Source organism: Hyperolius riggenbachi, chromosome 9 (genome assembly GCF_040937935.1).
Source record: "Hyperolius riggenbachi isolate aHypRig1 chromosome 9, aHypRig1.pri, whole genome shotgun sequence".
Classification (NCBI taxonomy): Eukaryota; Metazoa; Chordata; class Amphibia; order Anura; family Hyperoliidae; genus Hyperolius; species Hyperolius riggenbachi.
In genome coordinates this window covers 46,766,059-46,785,047 of record NC_090654.1, presented here as the reverse complement: position 1 = coordinate 46,785,047, position 18,989 = coordinate 46,766,059, and the positions used below count along the sequence as shown (strand labels likewise).

The 18,989-nt window shown below is 44.7% G+C and overlaps 1 protein-coding gene across 9 annotated transcripts in view; it reads left to right on the top strand.

Annotated features, from left to right (window-relative positions):
* The window catches only part of NDUFAF3 (NADH:ubiquinone oxidoreductase complex assembly factor 3), a 139,942-nt gene that overhangs the window by 68,243 nt on the left and 52,710 nt on the right, over window positions 1–18,989 (top strand). For 3 of the 9 annotated variants that reach the window (XM_068252678.1, XM_068252676.1, XM_068252677.1), the window contains one exon: window positions 5,234–5,327. The exons of the other annotated variants lie outside the window; for them this stretch is intronic. The gene's annotated coding sequence lies outside the window, so the exon portion shown is untranslated. The remainder of the gene's footprint in view (window positions 1–5,233; window positions 5,328–18,989) is intronic. 9 annotated transcript variants of the gene reach the window in all.

The window sequence follows — 18,989 nt, the reverse complement described above, 5'->3', positions numbered from 1 at the left end:
GACTTCTCAAGAGCTGCTCAAACACTATGGAACTCCCTACCTCCACCCATTAGGGCAGCCCCCTCCTTCAACATCTTCAAGAAAGCCCTCAAAACTCACCTTTTCACTCTGGCCTACTACCCTGCACAAGTGCTCTAAACCCACAGCTGAACTCTGGTCCCCTACCGTTCGTGTCCTTACCTCTCTCTCTCTAGATTGTAAGCCTTTGGGCAGAGTCCTCCTCCTTTTGTGTCCTACCTGATCATGCACCTCCATTACTGTGCACCTATGCTATGCATCTGAGTGAACCCAACTTGCCTAATCTCCATGCTCCAATCCAGTGACTAACTAAGGGCTCTTTCACATCAGACAACGCGAACAGGAGCCGTTCTCCTGCACGCGTTGTCTGCCTGCGGCGTGTCGTTGGGTATCTGCGGTGCGACGCAATCAGTGGCGGTAGCTGGTAATTAAACCCGACGGAAAACGCCGGCTCGCGGGTGCGTTGGAGGAAAAACTGCGCCCGGGTGCGTCGGAACCGCAACGCATCGAAACGCAGCGTCGAGTGTGAAAGGTAAAATGAAAGTCTATGGACTTTCATCTTACCTTGGTTAACGCAAACGGCTTCGGTTTGCGTTAACGCAGAAAGTCTGCCCTAATGTGAAAGAGCCCTAAGCATTACCTTGTACTCATACTGTGCTGTGTGATCTGGGTTTCTTGTATTGTCATATTGCTGTTATGTCACCCCTAAATATTGTCTGTAACCTAAATTAATGTTCACCGCTGCGTAATATGTTGGCGCTTTATAAATACAATAAATAATGCAACAAAACCAGCATTTTTGAAAATGCATATGCGTTTTTCCTGCGACCCGTGGACTTCCATTAGCGGCAAAAATGCAGCGTTTTCTGCACCGCTAGCGTTTCTGCTATGTGTGCCCCTAGCCTGATAGTTTCATAACCAAGCTGTCAGTTGATCATTTGCCCCTGAAGCTGATTAAATTCAGGCATTATTATTCACCCCTATCAATTCCAATATCCGTAAAAAAAAAAACCTCATGCAAACCTTGGCCAAGTTTTTGATCGTTTTGAGTTGAGATGGTCAGAGTTGCAAATAATTCTGAGTTGATGCAAGATTATGCAACTCGAAAGCAAACCAATGAAATTCTGCTGAGGTGGAATTTGATTGGTCTATTCTCTAACTCTGCGTAATATGTTGGCGCTTTATAAATACAATAAATAATAACTGATCCGCCTGGTGGATGGCTGGCCAGGTGACGGTCGGAGTTGTACACATGCCAGATTATGAACAAAGGCGGTAGTTACCGGTTGTCTCAGATGACTAATCTAGTGTGTGTATGGGCCTTTACCCTCTAGTTGTCCAACAATAATACAATCTTGAGTGTGCAAGCTTAGCAAATCTATGTAGCAGAAGACCAAACTGAATAAATTTACTTTGGCCGGATACTTTAGGGAATCCCAAATTTTACATAGAAGTCAGGCCCCGATTTACATTACATGAGTCTATAGGCAAAGATCTCCTGGCACTTTAGACTTTGCCCTCCATGAACCTACAAACCCCTGCAAGTGTGCTGGCTCTCCCCTCTGCTTCCCTTCTCCCTTACTTCCCTTTCCTGGCATAGGAAGCTACAAGTGACATTTATGCTGTTTCCACTACACGCAGATTCTGCATGCAGAAAACTGACTCCAATGAATGTCTATGGGCCTGTTTCCACTGAACGCGATTTTTGTGATGCAGATTTCCCATAGGCATTCATTGGAGTCAGTTTTCTGCATGCAGAATCTGCGTGTAGTGGAAACAGGCCCTATTAGATAGCCCGGAGGTTCCCCCAGGTGGAGGTAGATCTCAGTGGAATGCCGAGAGTCAGGCGAGTAGCCTCATTTCAACTTAACTTGGGCCTCTGCACAGGAAAAGGAGGGAGGGAGGCACTCGGAGGGGAGCGAGCCGCCTTTCCATCATCAGGCGCCTGTAGGCACGTGCCTAATGGTGAATCCAGCCCTGATAGAAGTGGTAAAATTGTACAATCAAGATTGGATCATCAATGGGCACCTTACAGGTGACAAATTAAGGATGAGCAAAACTCATCTGTAACAGTAATTTGTATATAATCCGAACATTTGTATAGCGCTTTTCTCCTTTCGGACTCAAAGTGCTCAAGAGCTGCAGCCACTGGGACGCGCTCAGGAGGCCACCCTGCAGTGTTAGGGAGTCTTGCCTTGAACTCCTTACTGGATAGGTACTTGACCTAACCAGGATTTGAACCCTGGTCTCCCATGTCAAAGGCAGAGCCCTTAACCAGTACATTATCCAGCCACCAGTGTGCTCCATAGAGTACTAGAGAAAGCATTAACACTATATAAATGCATAAAAGAAATATGCATCTCCACGAAGGACTTTAAAATGTCATCTGAGGTAATGTCAATTTGTGCGGCTGTTTGAATAGATCCCGAGTGCGGCGCTGGCTTTGTAGCTAGCCGGGTCCATTGTTCGTGCTGCCCCACCCCTGGAGCTGGCACACTTCCTCATCAGCGCACATGGCACGGCCAGCCATGATGGTAACGATTCTCTGGTACATGCCAAAGGACAGAGCAGGAAGCAGCAGCTGGCGTGTGATCTCATACAGAGCTGCGGGTGAGAGTCTCAGCTTACTCCAACTTCCCACACAAAGAGGAACAGATCCCTTTAATTAACCCGGCTTAATGGGGGGTAACAAAGACAACACCTGACCCAATTCTCACAGCAGCAGGACTTGGGAAAAAACGTCTGTCCCCCGTGCAACTTACAATTTCAAATCTTGAAAGAGGAATTGGTTGCCGGATGAAATACAAATGCACAGATTGCACCTCTGTCAGATAATCAGACTTAGGGCTTATTCACACTTGCAATAGCTAGCACTTTTTAAAGCGCTAGTGCAATGTAATGTATATGGCAATGATCTCACTGCCACGATTAGCACGAAATGCAAAAGTGCTACATATGCAGCATTTTTTTCCTGATTTTTCAGCGATTGAGATTGCAATGTATTTCAATCACACAAAAAAAAAACCATGAAAATGTCCAATTAAAAAGATAAGTTTATCGTGTAAAAATCGCCACCGCAAAACGCTAGCACTAATCGCTAGCATTTTGCGATTGCAAGTGTGAACAGGGCCTTTAAAGGGGCACTACAGCGAAAAAAAACTGTAAAAAATTGAATTATGTGCAAACATACAAATAAGTACATTTTTTTCCAGAGTAAAATGAGCCATAAATTACTTTTCTCCTATGTTGCTGTCACTTACAGTAGGTAGTAGAAATCTGACAAAAGTGACAGGTTTTGGACTAGTTTTACAATGGCCCCCCCCAAGCACTCTATACATAACTATTGATACGGCGCACCAAAACCTGCCAATGGCAACTACAGTGTCAGAGGTACAAGAAGGGGATGGGGAAGCAGTTTGTTACTGATTACCACTATTCAAAGTATCTATAGAAGTCATTATGAACACAGGACCAATAGAGAGCTAACACTAGTTGAAGGAGGGCCCTTTGGGGCCCCGATGCGGTCACTACCTCTGCAACCCCTATTGCTACACCCCTGCTCCTCTTCTCCACAGTAATAAGAGGAAGATGGATGCCGCAATGGTAGTGCTACTCTAGTTTAGGGGACCCGGCAGGAAACCTCATAATTAGGGAACAGTTCTCCAACCACAGCTTCCTCTACAGCACAAAGCGTTGTGATTGGGCAAACAGCATGGGCATAGTTTGTTACAACCTATTGGGAACCTAGCAGTTCAGGATAGTGCAGTCTAATCACATTAGCTAAATTTTCCTACTGGGTCCCCTAAAGTAGGCTAGTGCCAAAATGGCTGCCCTTCTAAAAGATGCTGGTTTCCTGGCTGTAATGTTAAAGTGCACCAGAGATAAAAGAAAGGGGCGGGGGGGGGGGGGGGGGAATTTATACATACCGGGAGCTTCCTCCAGCCTCCTCCAGGCTTATCCTCCCTTAGGGCCCTTTTCCACCAGCGCGTTTGCTGAATCGGAAAGACGCAAACCGCTAGCGATTTTACAATCGCTATGGTTTGCTTTTTAACATAGGAATCGCGGTAGGTCATTTCCACTACCGTGATTCGTTTCTTACGGGAACACGAACGCGCAGCGGAGCGATATTTGCTGCAATTTTGCTATGCAGTGCATAGCATAGCAAAATCGCGGCCGCAAACATCGGGGAATCACCGGTAATTGCAATTCAGCAATCGCTAGCGTTCAGCATGAACGCTAGCGACTGCTAGTGGAAAAGGGCCCTTACTGTCCTCCTCCACCTCCTGGATGGACAAAAAGTCCTCCAGTCAGGGCCAGTCGGCACAGACAGTCTGGCCATGCATGCTCCACCATCAGCAGTACGCACCATACTGTAAGACTTTCTGGGGCCAATTGCAGAAAATCCAGGAGGCAGAGGACAGTGAGGGATCCATAAGCCTGGAGGAAGCTCCAGGTATGTATAATCCCTCCCACATCTTAGGCTTAGCTAGCATAGCAAATAAATTCTGTCCTTTCCACTATATGCATTGCAGTGCAGACAGTTTTCCATACATACGTGCAATTCTGTATGTTGCCCCATAGACTGGTAAACTTGATCCAGTTGATGGACTTCAACACAATCTGCTCAGAGAACAGGCATTACAATCAAGCAGGTAGAGAGGTTTGTGACCTACAGGAAGTGGAGTTCATGTGGGCTGAACCAGAATCTTGCTAATTAGATTAAGATACTAATGGCTAATAGGGCAGCTACCCAATTACGTAGTCAGTTATCAATCATTAACCTAATATATCTGATTAGTCAGCCAGGCACACATCCAATCCTGATTGGCCAATTATACTATTACCATGTTGCATGAGGTCCAGCAGATTTTAAATACTTTTTGAAAGATTTGGTAGGTAAGCTCTCATACAACATGGAAGTGGCAAAATTGACCAATTGAAATTGTATGTGTGTACGCTGGGAACTATATGATTAAGGTGAGTCAGCGTGAAAGTCTATACGGGACAATTCTTCAATCACAGCAATGGGCTCTATTCACAAAACCATGTGCGGTAACTTTTTTGGGTGAAAAATTACCTCCAGTGATAATTCACTAAAAATAGTGAGTATTCACTAAAAATGTACCAAGTGTGATAAATGTTTGATAAAAGTGTAGTAAAGCAGGTGATGAAACAGTCAGTAATATGTACGAAAAAAAAGTTTTGACCACTGTAGGGCAGCCCATATACTTGCCACCCATTACACAGAGACGACCCAGGATAGCCTGTCACATTTAAAGTGGGACCTCAACTCTTGCGCAGGACAGAAGGAAAACATATATAAATGCACCCCGTATGTATATAATTTAGCCTGTCTAATTTCCCCTCATCTGTGAATAATCACAACTGTAATTTTAGCTCTCAGCTGTGCCAGCTGGCTGCCTTAGCAGAGCAGCTAATGTGTAAACACAGGATGTTAACCCCATGTCTGCTTTCATGAAAGCAGGGAGTACATACACTGGAGATTTGCTGGATTTGTATCAGCTAACAAAGAAATGTTTTTCTTTAAAGGTTATTATGCTGTTGCTTATCTTTTAGAGCAGAGAGGAATTTCCTCCTCGGCATCTATTAAATCATCTAAAAGACTGTACGAGGTCTGAAAAGTTGGTGTTAATTAAGGGATTTTTTTTATCACCTACAAATGGTAGGTGATAATTATCACTTGTCTGCTTTTGGCTTTCTTTGCTTGAGTTTATGTCAATTTTACATAGAAGGCAGAAAAGACGAGTGTGTCTAATCTCAAGGCGCACTTTCAGACCTCGTACAGTCTTTTAGATGATTTTATAGATGCCGAGGAGGAAATTCCTCTCTGCTCTAAAAGATAAGCAACAGCATAATAACCTTTAAAAAAAAAACTTTTGGTACAGCTGATACAAATCTAACAAAAAAATCTCCTGTGTATGTACTTCCTGCTTTCATGGAAGCAGACATGGGGTTAACATCCTGTGTTTACACATTAGCTGCTCTGCTGAGGCAGCCAGCTGGCACAGCCGAGAGCTCAAATTACAGTTGTGATTATTCACAGATGAGGGGGAATTAGACAGGCTAAATTATAAACATACGTGGTGCATTTATATATGTTTTCATTCTGTCCTGCGCAAGAGTTGAGGTCCCACTTTAAATGTGACAGGCTATCCTGGGTCATCTCTGTGTAATGGGTGGCAAGTATATGGGCTGCCCTACGGTGGTCAAAAAAAGCTTTATTTTCGTACATAGTTCCCGCACATGGTTTTGTGAATAGGGCCCATAGTCTACAACTTGAAGCATTCTAATTGGCAAATAGTTTAGGGGCGTATTAAAGTGTAATGGTTAAGGGTTCTGCCTCTGACATAGGAGACTTTGGTTCTAATCTTGGCTCTTCTTATTCAGTAAAGAGTTCTTGGGCAAGACTTCCTGACACTGCTACTGCCTACTTAGTGCGCTCTAGTGGCTGCCTTGCAGCCGCTTTGAGTCCAACAGGAGAAAAGCGATGTAAAAACAAAACAAAAACAAAAAAAACACTAAAGCGACATTAATTGCAACGTCCCTATTTTCCCTTAGGGCTTGTTCACACTAAGAGCGAGTTGCACACGCGGCTCCTGTACCATTTCCTAAGCGTTTACGCTTCAATACAAAGTATAGTGAAATCGCAAAGCGCTTTAAAAAAGCGCATTGAAAAGCAGTTTCTCCAGTGCTTTCAAGAATAAATACAAATTGCATTTATTCAGTTCCACGTCAAAGAGTTCACTTCCTGAGTGTCATCAGGAAGAAAAAACAAAATTGCCAGACAAAAGTGCTTTGAAAAGGGCTCTATGGGCTGGTGCTCACCAGAGCGGTTCTGAGGCGGTTTTTTAAAACGCTTGCAGGGTGAAAACCGCTTGGCTAATGAAAGTGAATGGGATGGTGCACACCAGAGCGGTTCGTTTTTCCCCCAATGCAAACTCAGGGGCTGCAGCATTTTTTAGATTTCTGAGGCGTTTCTGCCTCAGGCCTCTTTCACAGTAGGACATTGCATTTTGATGCAAAGTCGCAACACAAACTACAACACAACGCCCAAAAAGAGTTGCACCGCAACTTATTGCCCCGTTATCGTCGCATACAGTAGAGCATACAGGCAATGAAGAGTATGCTTCCATGTCATTACTGAGCATGTGCAAACAGTCCAACGCAGCTAACATGTATAACGCACAGCATGCAGCACTTTCTAATAACGCTACACTCAAACGTAACATGTGCACTGTGAATGTCGCACAGACTTAGTATTGCTGTGCGTTAGTCTGCATTGAAACTTTTTGTAACGTGCGACTTTAACATCGCACCGTGAAAGAGGCCTCAATGTTAAAGTATATAAAAGTGAAAAACCGCTTTGAAAAACGCTAGATCAGAGCGGTTTTCCAGGCGTTTGTTACAGAAGCTGTTCAGTTACAGCTTTCCTGTAACAAAATATGAAATCTGCTGCACAAAAACTCTCCAAAAAACGCTAGGCAGGTTTACAAACTCTCTAAACATGCCTAGAATCGCTCTGGAAATCTGCTTCAAAAACCTGTAGCGTTTTGCGGATCTGCTAGAGGTTTTTGGTATGCACTGGCCCTGAAGGTGAAGGGAAAATCACTTTCAAAAGCACTCACAAAAGCGCTTAACGATTTATAATGTGAACTAGGCCTTACTGTACTAAATAAGCTTGAACAGGATTAATATTTGTCTATAAATTTTTAAACATTCTTATAGCTGTGCAACAATTTTCCAGCATGCTGGACGTCATTTGTACAGCCTGTTATTTTTATTCTGTGCCCATCGTGCTTGGTCATGCTTAACCACTTCTGTGCCAGGGGGTGGTTTGCCTGATTGGTACTGCGTGGACTCTCCAGCCCGCAGCACCGATCAGATAGCAGCCAGGGCGACCAGACTACCCCCCTTTTTTCCCCACTAGGGGGATGTCCTGCTGGGGGGGGGTCTGATCGCCGCCGGCTGTTTGACCTTGCGGGGGGGGGCTCTTCAAAGCCCCCCTCCGCAGCGCTTCCTGGCCTCCTTCCCCCCTCTCCCTCCCCCTGTGAGCGGCGCAGGACGGAATTCCGCCGGATAGGACAGGCTTCAGCCTATCAGGTGCTGGCGATCCCCGGCCAATCAGAGGCCGGGTTTCGCCGATCTCCGCTACGGCGCTGCTGCGCAGCAGCACCGTATACATGTAAACAGCGGGGAAGATCTTCCCCGCGTGTTTACATTTACCCTGCGAGCCGCGATTGGCGGTTCGCAGGGTTTTCACGGAGACACCCTCCGTGAACTGCGGCCGTTTCCATGGTATCCACTTCAGGATTCAGGGGCGTAGTTAAGCGTACGCAGAATCCTGAAGTGGTTAAAGGAGAACTGTAGTGAGAGGTATATGGAGGCTGCCATATTTATTTCCATTTAAGCAATACCAGTTGCCTGGCTATCCTGCTAATCCTCTGCCTCTAAGGCCACATACAGACATCAGACCATAGTCTTTGGAAAATGAAAGATCACAGACCAATCTTACCACCCTTCCTGTAGTATAAGAGCCATACTCTACACAGTCTTTTCTATGGAGCTGAACTCCCCATCAGACAGAAATCTTTGCAAGATGCTGCACACACAGATGCTGTACAGACACAAAAGATCAGTATCTGCAAAAGATCTGTTCCTGCCAAAAATCCATTCCTGCAAATTGCAATGATAGTCTATGAGATCTGCAGATCATCATACACACATGATTTAACTGACATTCATCTGCAGATCAGATCCACCAGGATGGATTTTCAGATCTGCAGATGAATGTCAGTTAAATCATGTGTGTATGATGATCTGCAGATCTCATAGACTATCATTGCAATTTGCAGGAATGGATTTTTGGCAGGAACAGATCTTTTGCAGATACTGATCTTTTGTGTCTGTACAGCATCTGTGTGTGCAGCATCTTGCAAAGATTTCTGTCTGATGGGGAGTTCAGCTCCATAGAAAAGACTGTGTAGAGTATGGCTCTTATACTACAGGAAGGGTGGTAAGATTGGTCTGTGATCTTTCATTTTCCAAAGACTATGGTCTGATGTCTGTATGTGGCCTAATACTTTCAGCCATAGGCCCTGAACAAGCATACAGAAGATCAGGTGTTTGACAAATTTGACAGATATGACAAGATTAGCTGCATGCTTGTTTCTGGTGTGATTCAGACACTTCTTCAGCCAAATAGACCAGCAGGGCTGCCAGGGAACTGGTATTGCTTAAAAGGAAATAAATATGGCAGCCTCCATATACCTGTCACTACAGGTCTCCTTTAAATGTGCAGATTACTAAGGCCCCATACACACATCAGACCATAGTCTTTTGAAAATGAAAGATCACAGACCAATCTTACCACCCTTCGTGTAGTATGAGAGCCATACTCTACACAGTCTTTTCTATGGAGCTGAACTCCACATCAGGAAAAAATCTTTGCAAGATGCTGCACACACAGATGCTGTACAGACACAAAAGATCAGTATCTGCAAAAGATCTGTTCCTGCCAAAAATCCATTCCTGCAAATTGCAATGATAGTCTATGAGATCTGCAGATCATCATACACACATGATTTAACTGACATTCATCTGCAGATCTGCAGATCTGAAAATCCATCCTGGTGGATCTGATCTGCAGATGAATGTCAGTTAAATCATGTGTGTATGATGATCTGCAGATCTCATAGACTATCATTGCAATTTGCAGGAATGGATTTTTGGCAGGAACAGATCTTTTGCAGATACTGATCTTTTGTGTCTGTACAGCATCTGTGTGTGCAGCAGCCTGCAGAGATTTTTTTCCTGGTGTGGAGTTCAGCTCCATAGAAAAGACTGTGTAGAATATGGCTCTTATACTACAGGAAGGGTGGTAAGATTGGTCTGTGATCTTTCATTTTCCAAAGACTATGGTCTGATGTCTGTATGTGGCCTAAGCCTTGCGGTGGGGATGGAGCAGAAAGTCTATACTGGCCACATATACTTCAATCTGCTTGTACAACCTTTTAGTTATTTAAAGGGGGCATACACCTATAGATGGCCACCAGATTAGATCATCAGATAGACCCCTCTGATTATAATCTGATCAATAATATTGTTGGGCAGATGTGACGTCACACAAACGCCAGCAGCGTGTATAGCACTAAGGGAGCAGCAGGATTCCGAAGACTAATGGGCAACGCACGGTGGGCGACACAGGACAGGTAATGTAGAAATGCACATATGGGGCAGCGCCAGGGGTTTTGTCACGTTCGTTGGTCGTCCCGATATGCTCGCCATTACCACTGCGCACCCGATCGACCACAACATCTTGCAACATTTCGGTCCGAAATTGGTCACATCGTCGATCAGGCATGCTCTTGGCTACACCATTTTTCATCTGAATCGATAACAATTATCGAATCAGATGGTCGATCAGCCGCCAAGTCGAGAGATGTACAGCGACCTTTACTGCCACACACTGTATGCAGATTTTCAATCATTTTCAACATGAAATCTACTGAAAATCTGTGGAGCTCTACTGCTTGCTGGACCAACCCCCCACCCCCCCCCAGGTCTCCTCCATCTAATGTACCCCCAGGGCTGTTCAGAGTGTTGGCAGTAGAGCGCACACTCACCTCTCTGCTGGCACGCTCCTCCGGTGTTCTCTCTCCATTTGACACCTGTACCCAATGGACGCAGTGGCAAGTAGGTTACGTGGTCACATACATGCTGTTGGGCCACGGGAAGAGCGTGCTGGTGGACAGACAAGTATATGCTCCACTGCCACACTCCACGGGTCCTGGTGAGCACATTTTAGATGGGAAGGAAACCTGGAGGAGGGGGGGCTGTCATCCCGAAATGCAGTGCATCTGACTACTGCCTCTTGTTGAGTGAGATCTTTCCAGCCTGCACAATCGATACTTGTGGTCAAACGTGTCTAGAAAACAATCAAAATCATGATCAGGAGGCCACGTTGCAGCATCACTCTGTGGCAAAATTGTAATGAATGGATCTGCCAGGAAACGTTGAGCAGTTGTATAGGCACCTTTAGCAGTTACATAAGGGTCTGCCTAAACAATCTGTTCACATAATAGTCAGTCTGGGAGATTACCACAATGCACAGTTAAAATTGCACACAGGTGGTCCATTCTGATTGCTGTGTGTGGTCAAGTAATGATCATAAAGGTGGCCCCACACTCATCGATTTTCTTATTAGATTCCTTGCAGATTCAATCCATCTGCTGGGAATCAATTCCCCAAAATGTCAGATCGATTTTTGATCCTTTTAAACAAATCGATTGAAAGAAAGAATCGATTGGACAGGACCGAAAATTTTAAACAAATGGGTGTGGGGCAAGAGTATTGGTAGATCGATAGACTATAGCTTTGCACTGTATCGAACAGTGCCACTCTGCAGTTCAACTGATTTTCAGTAGATTGCAATTGAAAATTGATGTGCAGTGTATGGTAGGAATCAATTCCTTTTGAATCGATTCTTTTCAGAAAGGAATCCATGGTTTTGGAAAATTGGGTGGAAACCTATATGTGTATGGCCAGCTTTACAGTATAGGAGGACCGTGATTTTGTTTTTGTGGACAATTGGAAAAGAAGTCATGCAATAAAAAGTTGTTACAGAAGGGTTAAAAACGATGTGATTGGAGCAGCAGCTGCAGTTTTATGGTGGCGTTTAACACTTGTAAGATAAGGAACATCTGTTCCCCTGCCGGCCACATTGTCCCCAGCTTTCCTTTGTTCCAGTACTAATGACTTCCCACTGCCTATCCTGAATTCCACCTGCGGAGGAGTCTGGTGCTACATTCACCTGCACTACACGTCCTGTGGCCTCTGCACCCATCACTTTTATATGTTCCCAGCATAGGAAACTTAAGGTTCGTATACACGTCCGATAAAGATCGTTCGTTACGAACGATTCGTGACGTTTACACGATATTCAAATTAGACGGAAAAGATCGTTCGTAATGAACGATTGTGTACACACGTGAACGATATAAGTATAAAGTACTGAACGACGAACGATTAAAAAATGCGTGCGCAAACGGAAGTGACGTTATGACAGGCAATAAGAACATGCGTTATCGGACGATCTTTGTACACACTGCAACGATTGAACGATTATCTTTCGAAAAAATCCGCCGGGTTGGATCGGTCCGATTGAACGATAACGATCGTTATCGTTCACAAAAACGATCGTTCACACTTTTTGAACGCACGATTATCGTTCCGATTGTCGTTATCGTTCGTTTTTGAACGATCGTTATCGTACGTGTGTACTCAGCTTTAAAGTCAATGGGAACCGATTAATTAAAAGAAAAGCCAGATACTTACCTAAGGAGAGGGAAGGCTTAGAGTCCTAATGAGCCTCCCCTCTCCTCTCCCGGTGCCCATTCCAGCGCTGGCTCTACCGTAGCACTGCTATTTTCGCCGCCAAAGGGAGGCTTCGGCAGTCTTTGGGAGCCCGTGTGCTCCCAAAAGATGGGCCCCTCCAGACTGCGCACGTGCGAGCGCCCTCTATCCCGTACTCGCGCAATATGGAGCTGCCTGTCTTTGAGAGGACCCGGCTCCCAAAGACTTCCGAAGTCCCCCACGGCGGAGCTGCCACTGCGACGAGGGCACAGAGAGAAGGGAGGCTCTGTAGGACCCAGAATCCTTCCTCTCCTTAAGTAGCTGGCTTTTTTTTTTTTTTTTTTTTAATTGATCGGGGTCACACATAACATAAAATGAAACGCTGCGTTTTATGTCAAGTTTCAGGTTATGTTGTGTGCAGTTTTTGTGTGTTTTTGCTGCATTTTACCACAGATGCATCTTTCAAGCATTTTGCGTGCGTTTTTATGCGTTTGCGGTTCGCATATACAAAACACATGTGTTTTGTATGCGTTTTTAAATTGCGTTTTATGCAAATCACTAGGAAGACAAGTGGAAATACATCACAATTCCCCCCCCCCCCCCAAAAAAAAAAACGCATGTAAAACACATGAAAAACGCATACCATTGCGTTTCCTTTGACTTTAATTATGTGCGTTTTTTAATATGCTGCAATAAAACCTGCGTTTTTAAAAACGCATGTTTCAAAATGCATAGAAAATGCATATGCGTTTTTGATATGAGTTTTTTCCTGCGACCCATGGACTTCCATTAGCGGCAAAAACGCAGCGGTTTACACAACACTATCGTTTCTGCTAAGTGTGCACCCAGCCAAAAAAAAGCCCTGTCCCCTTTGACTCCTCGTGGTTATGAGTCATGTGAAAGTAGAGAATTTTGTTTTCTTATGTCAGTGAAGCTAAAGCTCTTGGCAGTGAGTATTGCAGCATCAAGTGCTTCTAATGGCCACCATTGCTAGCAAGGATCAGATTGGACGTATTACAAACTGAACACTTCTGCCTGCCTCCTATATGGCCTGGCCTTGCAGTCAGTGCTGTACTAGCAGGACCGGCTGCACCGTATCCTCCATGTATGGCCTTAGAGCAAGGACGGGGGAAGATGTAGGATCTATTCACCACAAGTAATGCGTTTTTCGGAGACCTGCTAATGGGTGGCTATCTGAAAGGTTTAAAAAAATAGATCAAATCAGTCCATTGCATGACGCAACTTGGCAATTTCTACTTCGATCTAATTAACGTATCTGATCGTTCTATCAGGGCTGGTTCACACTGGGGCACTTTTCAGCACTTTGCTGATTGGTGCAAGTGCTGTTGCTAATGTATCCCTATGGGATCATTCTCACTGCAGCATTTTCAATTTGCATAAATCGCAAATGTGCTGCATGCAGCGCTTTCAGGGCAATTGCGATGTGATTCTCGTTCTGTTGAACGGGAATCACAATGCACATTGCGGCTAAATCACGATGCAAAATCGCAGTTGCGATCGGGATTTGTGTTTTGTGTTCATAGTGGGAGTTAGCCCTTAGTCAGTCATGCTGAAAAAGATTTGGTGGAGCCAGTGGCGACTGATGGAAGGGACTGCTGCCATTCATTTGTGCCACCTTAAACAATCACGATTTAATGTTAAGTACAAGATTGCTGCAAAATCTCTCATCAATCGCTATACATAGCGATTTCACAGCTTTTGTACTACCCAGAAACCACCAGCTTACCCAAAATTCCTTGCAGAACTCAAATCGCTAATCACAATCACTTTTGGAATTGCTAGCACTAAAAACAAGCAAACCAAAAAAAAACCAAAAAAAAAAAAACCGCTGGTAATCTCTTCTGATATGAAAGTTCTATTTTTAATATCAAGTGTTTTTGCTGACTGATGCATACCAACGCTCTCTGCCATTCATAATCACTTTAAACACCTTTCAGTGCTGTCTTTACCAAAATCGGCAGCCCTGCTGTTGGTAAACAGGCCATATATGGCCACCCTTTGTCACCTTATTATTCTAGGCTTGGTCAGGTCATGCTGAGACTTGTAGTCCTACAGCAGCGAAATCATAACAGTTATTAGAATAAAGCTAACTTAACTTAGTCACTCATTTTCAGGAACATGTTAATAGACACCTGCAGCAAGAGACAGCTGCCATATTTATTTACTTTTAAACAATACCAGTTGCTTGGCTGCCCTGCTGACCTCTTTGTCTGCGGTAGTGTCTGATGCTACGTACACACATGCGACAACGATCGTTCGTTAAGAACGACGAACGAACTTTTAATTGATGAAAGAACGACCTAAGTAAAGGTAGTTTTAAAATGTGTGTAACGATCTGATCGTTAGAACGAACGTTACATCACAGAAAGCAACTATTGCGCCTGCGCATAAAAATGAGAAGTTCCATGGAGAAATAGTGAAATGCGCATGTCAAGCCTAGTACGAACGATCGTTTCCAACGATGTACTACTTTTGCAAACGATCGTCGTTGGTTAAAATCCGCCGAGACAGAACTTTCTTTTGTAGCGATTTGGCTCGTTCGTCGTTTGCCTTAATAGTCGGTGGTTCGTTTTTTGTAACGATCGTCGTTGGTAAAGATCGGGGAACGATCGTTACAAACGACTATAGTCGCATGTGTGTACGCACCTTAAGTCACACACCTGAAACAAGCATGCAGCTAATCTTGCTAGATTTTTGTCAGAAACATCTGATCTGCATGCTTGTTCAGGGTCTATGGCTAAAAGTATTAGAAGCAGAGGATCAGCAGGACAGCCAGGCAACTGGTATTGTTTAAAGGAAATCAATGTCAGCCTCCATAACCCTCTCACTCACTACAGGTTCCCCTTAAGTCAGGTGACAAATTGTACAGAATGCAATACAAGCAGTACTTATATCTCATGGTTATTCCTTAGGAAGGGTTCAGACACACTATAAGCACTTTTCTGAGTGCTTTCTGGCCACTAGGGCTTTCTGAGAGCTTTTTAAAAATTAGATATAAATATTATAATAAAATGCAATTTTACAGCAGTTTTAATGAAAGTCAAATAAAGCGTTTTTAAAAAGCTCTCAGAAAGCTCTGATGGCTAAAATGCACTCAGAAAAGCGCTTATACTAGTGTGTCTGAGCCCTAAGGGCTGGTTCACACTACAATAGCTATTTCTAAGCACTTTGTGATTTTAAAAGCTCTTGCTAATGTAATGGTGTGCGCGTGTCCTTGACTGAGCGGTGCGATTTTGTAAAAATCACCCATAGCATTGCATTAGAAGAGCTTTTCAAACCACTAGCACTTAAAAAGCTCTTGCAGTGTGAACCAGGCCCTAAGCCGTGCCTATAGATTGTGCACAGTACAGTCACATCCTTGTAGTCACATCCAAGTTGTAAACTGCAGACAGATTGCAAACATGTTACAGTACAGCTACTGATCCTCCTCCTAGCCCAGAGCAGGCTAGCAGGATTAGTACTCACCCATCCATCCGGGACGCTCTCTGTTACCTGTTAGGAGTGAGTGAGTCTTTTTATAACGATAGGACGCTGCTTGTCGCCCACACCCCTCCCACCCCTCGTGCCTTAAACATCTATCATCCACCAATCGCACACCAACCAACTTCCCCTTTTCTGTGCACAACTACAAAATCATTTTCACTTTTTTATCAGAGAGAGTTTTTTTAATTATCTTATGTTTGCAGTCAGACGCTTTGTGCTGTTTTTTTTTTTTCATTCTCCTAAGAAGTTAGAAGTTTATCCATTGTGTAAAGTGGATAAAAATAAAACAGTTGAGCTTCTTTTGTAAGTTTTTTAGCTGTTTGTGTGGATGCAGCTTGTGAGCAGCACGCACCATCCCTTTGTTCCTGTTGTGGAATTAGAGTCTTCCGGAGCTGTTGGTACTTGTCATGTAGATTAACAACTGGATCTCCACCAAAAAGACGGCACAGTCACTGTGATCAGACCTGCTCTCTCGATGCACTTTCTGTTTAGGCACAACTGCATAGTACTAAATTACTTATTATTACTATTATTATAGTATAGTAGGAATTTTTGTCGCGCTGACACATTTTATGGAGCTCTTTACAGAATACACACAGCTAATCACATCATTCATTTTCCTACCACAGGCCAGGGCCAACTGATGGGGGAAGGGGGGGGGGGGGGAGGGTTGAAAGCATACATCAAAAAAGGGTGCCCAGAAAATCCAATAGTACTGCTTATAGCAAGAAATACCAATATTTTACTAAAGCAAAATGTAACCCTATTCTCACACTGAACACTGCTTAACGAATGCCAAACCTTAACACCCCCCTCCCCCCTCCACGGCTAACCTAAATCACCCCCGCTCATACGGCTTACCTTAATGTACGCGAGGTGAGAATGATATGGAGGCTGCCATATTTATTTCCTTTTAATCAATACCAGTTGCCTGGCGGCCCAGCGGATCTATTGGACTGCAGTAGTGTCTGAATAACACCAGAAACAAGCATGCAGCTAGTCTTGTCAGATCTGACAATGTCAGAAACACCGGATCTGCTGCATGCTTGTTCAGGGTCTATGGTTAAAAGTATTAGAGGTAGAGAATTGGCAGGACAGCCAGGCAACTAGTATTGCTTAAAAGGAAATAAATATGGCAGCCTCCATATCACTCTCACCTTGGGTTCACTTTAACCACTCCCTCACCTGGGTCCCCCGATCTCCAGCTATTAAGTGCAGCAGCTAGTAATACCAGGCAGCGGGCAGGGATGACTCATCTCTTCCGCGTTCCAGCGTGCGTTCCACTCTCGTCACTTCCTGCAATGCCGCCCACTGTACTGTAAGTAGACGGCATTGCAGGAAGTGACGTGAGTGGAATGCACACTGGAACGTGGAAGAGGTGAGTCATCCCCGCCAGCTGCCTTATATTACTAGCTGCTGCACTTAATAGCTGGAGGGGGAGCACAGATCGGGGAATGCAGGTGAGGGGGGGTCCGACCTCCCTCCCCGCCACTGTGCCCAATACCCCCTCCCTGCCCACTACCCCCTCCAGGCTACCTATTCTGGGGGGTTATTATACTGGGGGGGGGGGGCTTTTTCTCACAAGTTTGCCTTAGGCGGCAAAAAGTCTAGAACCAGCCCAGCGGGCCTACATCAGAGGGCCCCTGGGGGGGGGGGGGGGGGGATTGAATCTTTATTTGTTGTATTCCCAGGATACAAGACGCAGTATGTGAGTGGTCAGGAAAAATTGTGCGAGTGGGCTGTAAAGCAGAATGAAGCAACTGACATCCTCAGTGTTACAGAAGCAGATTGTGTGACAAGGATCACTGCACAGCTTAACACAACACAGCCAGGACTGCAGGATGGACTTTGGTTCATGTTAGAGAAAACAGTTGATGGGCCTCAGTTATAAATGTGTCCTATTATGCCACAACACTTAAAGAGAAACCGTAACCAAGAGTTGAACTTCATCCCAATTAGTAGCTGATGCCCCCTTTCCCATGAGAAATCTTTACCTTTTCTCAAACGGATCATCAGGGCCCTTTTCCACCAGCGCGTTTGCGCTGGCTGAATCGCAAAACCGCAAACCGCTACCGATTTTACAATCGCTACGGTTTGCTTTTTAACATAGGAATCGCGGTAGGTCATTTCCACTACCGCGATTCGCTTTTGTCGGGAACGCGAACGCGCGGCGGAGCGATAATTGCCGCGATTTTGCTATGCAGTGCATAGCATAGCAAAATCGCGGCCGCAAACGTCGGGGGAATCGCCGGTTTTGCGATTCAGCAATCGCTAGCGTTCAGCGTGAACGCTAGCGATTGCAGGTGGAAAAGGGCCCTCAGGGGGCTCTGTATGGCTGATATTGTGGTGAAACTCCTCCCACAGTGTGATGTCAGGACCATGGTCCTGACATCACACTGTGGAAGCCTTGTTGCATTGTGGGAAATAACAGCTGTTTCCAACTGCCAAAAAAGCAAGCAGCATTTCCTTCCAGTGACATCACCTGCCAGCAGTAAAAATGTTGCCATGTGGTTAATGTCAGAATATAAATCAGGGAGAGGAAAGATTTTACAATGGGCAAACACTGACTAAGGCTGCATTTCCACTTGTGCGGTGCGAATCGCCGCGGTAAAAAATTTCATGCGGATGCGAATTTCGCATGCGGGTCTATGCGAATTCGCATGAAAATTCGCATACACAAAGCTCATGCGATTTTCCTATTAAATACATTGTATGCGATTCGCATAGCGGTATGCGATATGCGAATTCTGATGGCTCTGCCATGCAAATTTTTTCTGCACAGAAAAACGCAAAGGAATCCTGACAAGTGGAAACAGTCCCATTCACTTGTATTGCTATGCGAATTTGCATGCGAAAAACGAATCCTCTATAGTGGAAATGGGCCCTAAATCATTTATACATATTTATTGTAAAAATGAAGCACTCTTTTTAATACATTATTTTCACTGTAGTTCCTCTTTAACCATTTTAGCCGCCTGGACGTGATTGCCCGCACGCTCCCGTGCCGCCCCCCTTAAGCCCGGAGATCAATGAATGGGAACATAGTTCCCATTCATTGATCTAAGTTGTTCCCATTCATTGATCTTGATTTCTGA